Source organism: Hippocampus zosterae, chromosome 12 (assembly GCF_025434085.1).
Source record: "Hippocampus zosterae strain Florida chromosome 12, ASM2543408v3, whole genome shotgun sequence".
Taxonomy (NCBI): Eukaryota; Metazoa; Chordata; class Actinopteri; order Syngnathiformes; family Syngnathidae; genus Hippocampus; species Hippocampus zosterae.
The window spans coordinates 9,442,918-9,451,325 of NC_067462.1; positions in this window are offsets into that span (position 1 = coordinate 9,442,918).

Sequence of the window (8,408 nt, forward strand, 5' to 3'; positions counted from 1 at the left end):
TGTCTTTCTTGTATACGCAATGCGATTGACTGGATCCAGGATATGCTTCTCAAGTCCATCCTGCTTCTCCGCAATTTTAATGAGGACAAATGGTGTAAAAAGCTGATGGATTGCCAATTGAAATTTGGAGCATATTCAACATTGCTATGAAATTAAATATTCATTAATTAATTTGGAACTTGTTCTTACTGGGGTTGCACGCGAGCTGGACCCTACCAGGGAACTTGGGACATAGGCCACATGCACCCTGGCCAATTACAGAGAACGCATAGATACCAAGCATTGACACCTACAGTACATTCACACTTATGGGCAATTTCGAACCGGTGTCAAATTCCAGTCCTCGAGGGCCACTACCCTGCATGTTTTGATGTTTTTCTCCTCCACTACACCTGATTAAAGGATCAAGACCCTTATTAGGCTCCTGAAGAGCTTGCTGATGAGCTGAACATTTCAATCAATTGTGTTGAAGGAGGGAAACATCTAAAGCAGGACCGTGGCCCTCGAGGACCAAAGTTGAACAATTGCGATTTAGCGTGCTCAAATAAACTCTTCACATACATGATTTTGGAATATGGAGGGAGCCAGAATGCACTGGAGAAAACCCACAAAATCACGAGGAGAACATGCAAACTCCACACAGGAGCTCCTGAACCAAGATTCTAACCCAGAACCCCTTGACTGTGTGGTACACATGATAACCACTATGCTATTATGCTTACCTGAAATAAAACAATTATTTTTTAAAAAGTAACACATGAAACACAGGTTTCTGGTAATGACTCTTTTGTTTGTGGCTTGTCCCGCTAAATTCCTACTTTACTCCAATCGCTTTGTGAGTCTTAACTGTAACACCCGATAGCCAGCAGGTGACAATGATCTGCGACGAATAATGATTAAGTGAAGCTATAACCGAGGCTCACTGAACTTCTAATGTGCCGCTCGTGGACCTCATATTTGACGCCTCGCATCTTGGCAGGGTTCCTTCGACATCTCTTCCGAGCCAACAGCGAAGCCCAGAGCAGCTGCCAATCATATGAGCGTACCGTTATTTATTCAATACAAATTACTTGCACATGTCGAACGCTGCCTCGCCCTCGGGGTTAAGCTCTCATCGGAGCCTATACAGGGATGGAAACAGGACAGGTTGGTTGAGTATCAGATCTACTTTCAGTTAGCCGCCACTACATTTCTCACTACGTTTCCCGCGTGCCACCTGTTGTTATCTCCCAGCGACGTCCGAACACGGATGATTTCCAGAGATAGGCCATGTGTAATGTTTCTGCGTATTCTCTGTTTTTGAGCACACCTTTAATGTCAGATTACAGTCAAAGCAGAGTAACTGGACGGAGCACGCTCACATGGCAAATAATTACATTCAATGTCATTTTGTTAGCTTTGACCTTAAGGAGAGGCGCTGATGGATTGCGTTTGTTTCCATATCAAAAGAGAGGCCTTGGCTTCAGGTCCACTGCACATCAATGGTGTATGTTGGACGTGTGACTGATAAATGAGGAAAATGATCGGGGGGGAAATAGTCCTGCGGCGCTACAAGGCCACTCAAGCTCAAGGTCCAGATGTCTTTCTTGTTGCTGACGCTTCGGGGGCGGGGTGCAAGATGCCGGACGGGCTGACACAGTGGCCTCCGCGGCACCCGGCGTGCGAGAAGATAAAACCTGCAGCAGCCGTCCGCATTCATCACAGGCCTTGTAAATGTCAACGCAGGAACTCCTCGAGACATTCACTGAGGTGAATCCAAGCAAAAATAGCTGGGAAGTCAGAGTGTCGCCTCATGCATCAGCAGCCGGGATATTGTGATATGTGGATATGTGGCTTGAGCACACATTATCGTTCTTTTAACAGCCCATTAATGCACAACATCACGGCCATTAGCAGGATATTACTCCCCTTCGCTTTGGTTTGTTGAGCACTTCATCACGAACAATAATAGTTTGCCCCAGGGCCCTTATGAAGATGTCTTGTTTTTTTTTGTCTGATTGGAAAAATGGATTGGAAGTGCAATTCATTCCATGACTCCGGTCAACCTGTATAGCGTGTGAAACATCAAGGAATTATATGTTACAAATTCAAAATGAGGAAATTGATGAGTGATGCATACAGTAAGAAACGTGCAGGGAGATGACTTGGAGGCGAGTCTTTACACATTAAGACGAACGGCTGGTAACATTGCAGCAGATACAGGTATTTTTTTTTTATTATCGTCAAGAAATTGTACTGAGCAGAAAAAGATTAGAACTGGTTTAACCGCTTTCCCATGTCATGATAAGTTCTAGTTCCTGTTCCGTGTTCCATTTCGTCTGTGTGCTTGGGCAATTTTTTAAGGAGTGGATTTGAATGACCTGAAAATTGTGGTCAAAACATGCATATTGAGCTGGTGTACCCTGGGCTTGTGGTCCATGTCATTGGACGTATTATATTTACAGTATGTTGGAAAATAATTAGTGGCAAAACTTGTGTTATTTTCCCAAGAGGAAAAGGTACACGTTGAATAATACATCAAATATTTGGATTGTGGCTCTTCCACTGGACCCAGTCTTATTTCAAGTGTTTTCTTTTCAACGAGCATTCTGAGACAACAATAATTTATCCAAAGGTTGTTTCAACTTTCCTCCCTCGCTGCGTGCAATAAAACGAAATAAATAGCCTCGTGGGACTTGTTTTCCTGAGAACCAACTCTGAATGTATGCTCATTCGTATCCATCTGTCTTATTGCTAAATCCCGCTTGCCTTTCATGTTTGTTTAGCTCATTTCCTACGCGTAACGTGATTCCGGAATTCCAAGATGTAACGATTGGCGATCGGCGCTTTGATGTTTTCGTTTTTTTTGTTTGGAAATCCAGAGCCATTATAAATGGACATCAGACAAACAAACATGTGGCAGGCTTCCCCAGACGTCCTTGGAGGCTCGCTGAGCTCCGACAAAGACAATGCTTCAGCCTTCATGAAAGGGAATAACAAACCCAAGAGCGTGTCATGTGCTTGCACCAGATCCACATTCTTGGAATGGGCGAACAAAATACACGTTTCCCAGCATTTGAACATGGAATTATTTAACCCTCTGCATCGGACATAAATCCAACCCCATTCTAATCCTGTGATGACTTGTAAACAGTCTCCCTCTCAGATGACCTGCCTCGAAAATTCCTTTAAAAAAATATTCTTGCCTATAATCCTATAATGTCCGTAGATTATTTTTCTTTCCTTGCACGGTGATATTCACATGTTGAGTGGCGCTTTGAGAGATGATTTCATGCGTGTGGGCTGTCCAGACAGCCTGGCTTGCACCTCCACTCCTTGCATTTGAATTATAAATGAGTTTTGTGCTGTATACGAGGAGTAACGGAATCTGCTCGCCATGTGTTTAACAGAAAAACAACCTGAAAAATTTAATGCCCTTACTCCTCCAAAATAAACAACAATCGAAAGAAAAATATAATTTCCAGGGTCAAACTTGGCTATTGTCAAACTGTAACTGTAAGGCAATGTTTCGAGTAGTAGTCTTAAGGATGAGAAACTGAACAAACGAATAACAAACAAAAAACACCAACCCATGTTGAATGGGGGTAAATAGCTGTTTTATTTACCGCAAATATTTCAAAAAAGGCCCATTTTAGATATGTTATTTTACCACATTATTTTTTCTTCATACCGTTAGAATCAAATACTGGCCCATGCCTACTAACAATGCAGTACAAGTCAAAAATATTCTCAGTAGCATATATTAAATGAGACTTAATAGCTAGCCAGGGCACAATGTCGTTAACAGTAATAAAAGCTAAAAGTGTAATTTGAAAGTGTAAAGGTAAAAAAAAACACAGATCTTGATCAAGATTGATGACACATCCGCTTATTGGCCAAAGACACGCCTTCTCAAACCATCTTTTTCAAAGTTTAGAACAGTATGGTCAACCAACTCCCGAGTTGACAATAAGTTAGCTAGGGCTAGCTGCTAATGTTAGCAAGTCATAGCAGGAGGGTCCTTGGTTGACAAACAAGCTCCGCAGAATCCGGACAACGATGATCATTTGAATCCGTTGTGATGGAGGAGGGAAACGTCTAAAACATGCAGGAAGGTGACCCCCGAAGAGCCGTTGATATACACATCTGGTTTTATGGTCCCTGTGACAGGCTGGCGACCGCCTAGCAGAGTACCGTACACCTCACCAGAATAAATTCCAGTTTACCCGCAATTCTAAAGAAGACAAGTGTGATAGATAATTTTCTTAACAAGAAGCTTGACTTTTATGCTTTCGTCTAAGGTACAGCTATAATACTTCGAGGTGATGATAAGTCGGCAATATATGAAAGAGGTCACGAGCAGATATTCAACTTGGTACTTTATTCGACAACAAATAAAACAAAAATGAAAGCATCTTCCATTAAGTGGCGAAGGCGCAATGTCACTTCGGTCATTTCAGAGTCTTCTTCCTCTTTATATTGCACAGGCGTCACAGCCGCAGTTCCTCCACCCTCATAAACGCATCCAGAAGGGAATGATTACTTCTCAACATGTGGAGATCCGTTTGGAAGAAAAAAAAAAAAGAAGAAGCCTGACAGGCTCCTCTATCTGACAGTTCTCTCGATATTGTAAACCATCTGCATCACCTCGAAGCATCCTACTGGTGCAAGTCCCCCCCCCCCCCCCCCCCCCACTCATAATTAGTGTTTGGGATCCATGGTGACATGGGCATGGTCAGGGTCCCTCTTGTAGCAACATCAGGAATGTCTCATCAAGAATGCATTTTTCTCCAACATGGGAGTGTTTTTGCTGCGTTCATGCATTTTTCAGCTTGCCAATTTGTCCTCGGATTGTGAAACGTCAAGAATCGAATAAATCAGCACATTTTTGCGCTGATATTATTAAACGTGTGCTTTGGAAAAGGACTTAAAAAAAGATTTATGAGCCCAATCATAAGAAATAGTTTTATTTTCTATTTTGTGGTCATATCCTTTGGAAAAAAAGAAACGGTCCAAGACACATGACTCAACTAAATTGTTCTATGGCTCAAGAAAGCCTCAAAACCAGTCACCAATTAATACTTAACTCTTATCTTGGTGCTGTATCGCTTGTAAAACCTGCTCATAAAGTGTGGTAAAGACTCGACGTCATAAAAGGCGACATTTTTGATGTGTCCAGCTGTAGGGAACAACAGTAAATTAGTGCTTCATTAAAAAAAAAAAAAAAAAAAAGCATGCGAGGAACTTGACAGTTGTTCAACGACTGGACAAATTTCTATTAAAGTCATTCCAGTTATCACTGACCTTAAACGTTGGACCCGTTTGGCTTTTCGATTAGACTATTTCAAACATCTCACAATGCTATTCCGAATGAACTGGCTTCTGGCTCTGACTAAGAACGGGCGTAGTAAGCCATTAAATAGGTCATTAAGATTTTTTTGGCCTGGAATGGAATGTATTTGAAGACACATGGAACACACTGCTTGGTTGTAATCCGCAGAGGCACTGTTGATTCCTCCTTAAGTTGCTTGCTGTCAAAAGTCAAGTCACATCAGCAGTTGGAAAATTGAGCTACGTCCACGCGGGCCTCAATAATGGCACACACTTCTCTGTAGCATTGTTCTCATCATTACGACACTGGCATGCAATCAGGAGTTCAACATGCGGGGAGATTCTCGGATGAATGAAATAAGTGAATTGAGTTGCGCAAGGAAAATTTCATCAAAGTCATGAGGATGGGAGCCAGCAGAGCTTTCCGGCCTCATTAAAGTCTTTCACCGAAAATTTGACAGTAAACAGCCATTGAGAAATCATTTCTGAAACAATGAACAAAAATTGGACAAAAACAAAAATGCCACAGCAAAGTGTTGAGAAGCAAGAATGTAGAGGTTGGATCTTTGTCTTCAGCTGCAGTGATTGTCATTTCGCATCATTCAAAATTAACAGGCTGTGACATCCTAATAATCGTTCCTGAGACAATGAAGACATTTTTTGAAAATCCTAATCAGTATTGGATCGTTAAACACGTGTGCCTCAAACCTCTTGTATTGTGTTATATTTCTGCAGCCTTTTTCGCATATTATTTAGCATTTGCTTTTGTTTCTGCCAGGCTTTCTGCACTTAGATTTAGTGTTTAGTTTTTGTTTTTTTTCATCCGGGTTCTTATGTCAGACGCATTCAGTTTCTTCTTTTCTGTTTATTGACAAGCAATTTCCATTTATGTTTTTATTCTTCCCTTTTTGTTGTTGGTTTTTTTGGCAAGCGTTTTGGGTCATCTGGTTTTCCTGGTGTTGCACCAGCGTTCTTTGTCGGTCTTGGGACCTATTTTTGTTAATCAACCTTTTTTTGTCATTTCTTTCTGAGTTCACGATTCTGGAGTCCAATTCTGTCCGGAGCTTTCCGGAAACCTGACAAATGGATTTTGAAACAAATCCCTGAATTCACTTCATCAATGTCTTTCAGAGTTAATTAATCAACAAGAGACCGGACCTTTCGCTCACACTTTATGCACTCCTACATCACTGAATTGCACCAAAATAAATTTTATATCGCCGTTGCAACAAACCCAGCAAAACATGTTTCTACATTCTATTTTTGGGATCCTTCCACGATCCTCTTTTCTCAGTTTTGGGGAGGAATGCCTTGGCTTCATAACTACAAACCTCATGAGTTAAAACATGACAAATCACTTGCAGCGGTAAAAAAAAAAAAAAAGTCCAACGATGTGACTCCGAACACGCCAGAGATTTTATTTGATTGTTGTGCCGTTTCCAGGACTCCTCCAACAAACTCACACACTTGCTCAGTGATATCCATCATTCAAGAAATGTTTGTGGAAAGAAAGATGAGGTATCCCGTGCAGGAAAACTCACTTTAGCAGACAATTCATGGTCTTTATTTTCCCGGCATGGGCCGCAACTCGGATTGCATTGATGTTGTTTTGGCTTAAAAGGAGGCTGGGTTTTGTTTCCAACAATGCAGTTTGTTTTTGTCACACATACCATTGCCAATTCAGGCATTGATCTGGTTTATCCCAACAACTAAATTGCAAAATAAATCCTCCAGTATTTCAGATCAGACTTTAAAGCCAGATCTAGAGTACCAAAAATTGCAACCCTGTTTAGAAGTACAGTAATCCTTTTAATCCAAACAAAATTAGACCAAGTGTCTCAATTGGAGATTTCTCTGGCCCACTTGCTTCCAGTGTGCGTGTGTGTGTGTGTGTGTGTGGGGGGGGGGGGTTGTGGGTGTGTGCGCATACTCTCACAAGGGAACCAGGATAAGCCAAAGAGGAAAATGTTCATGGTGAAAAAGAACTAACAACATATACAATTTATTATGTGTGCTTTTGATGGCAAAAGCTCAACATTTGGTATAGATTCAGTCAAAAAAAAAAAACTAAAACACAGAAGCCCAAGGATGTCCATGGAATGGATTATGTAAAAGCTCCAAGGTTGTATTCACACTGTATTCCCATTCTGGGATGGGTATAGAAAACTATTTCTTATGGCAAATGGTTCCCGGTAATATTATTACATTACTGTAACCGTTGGAATGAGCGCACATTGATTAGTCATGCCTGGAGAGTGCGAATGGTGACGATGTGTTGAAAAGGTGCCTGTAGTTTTTACGCTGGTCACTTGGGGAGCTGACCAACCGAAGACGCTCAAGACCGTAGAGATGATCGGAAACATACGTCACCACGGCTGCCCCTTACGCTAACCAAATGTGTTCATCATTGAGACCATCGCAGTCTTGTTTTGGTGCCACAGAGAAGGACAAAATCAACCTGCAAAAGACGGTTAGGACTGCCGAAAGGATCATTGGTTCACCCCTTACCGACTCTTGAGGACTTGCACGCTGCAAGAAATAAGACATGGACAGGCAAAATTCTCTTGGACCTCCAACCCACCTTTAGATGGTGGACTGAAGTCAACCGGTGAATTTTCCAGCTCCCTAACTTGTCTCAGCTGCGTAACAGAGGTGGGAGTGAAAGGGGCTGAAAACGGAAAACTTGGACCTAATTGTGACGTTTAACACCTGATCTCAACTCTCCTTGCCCCTCGTGCTGAAAGCCATTGTCACCGGCCTAGTCTGTACAAATATTTTATTACATTCCACCAGACCCTGGCACTGATGTTCGATGCCTAATGGCTCTATTTACACATCCACATTTAAACGTGTTGATTTCTTCTTTTCATTTTGTGGGATGGAACGGGATCGGATATCCTCAGCTTGAAATCGGACCTGTGCCAAAAGTACCGTTTTGCCGCTGATGTGCCAATTGGGATTGGTAGTCCGTGTCTCGGTTGGATCCTGTGATTGAAAGGTGAAGAGTCCAGGCGGTATTATGCACAAAAGGGGGCCGGGGTAAAAATACGGCTTCCCTTTTACCCTGCGAGGATAAATGGACTAGAAAATGGATGGAT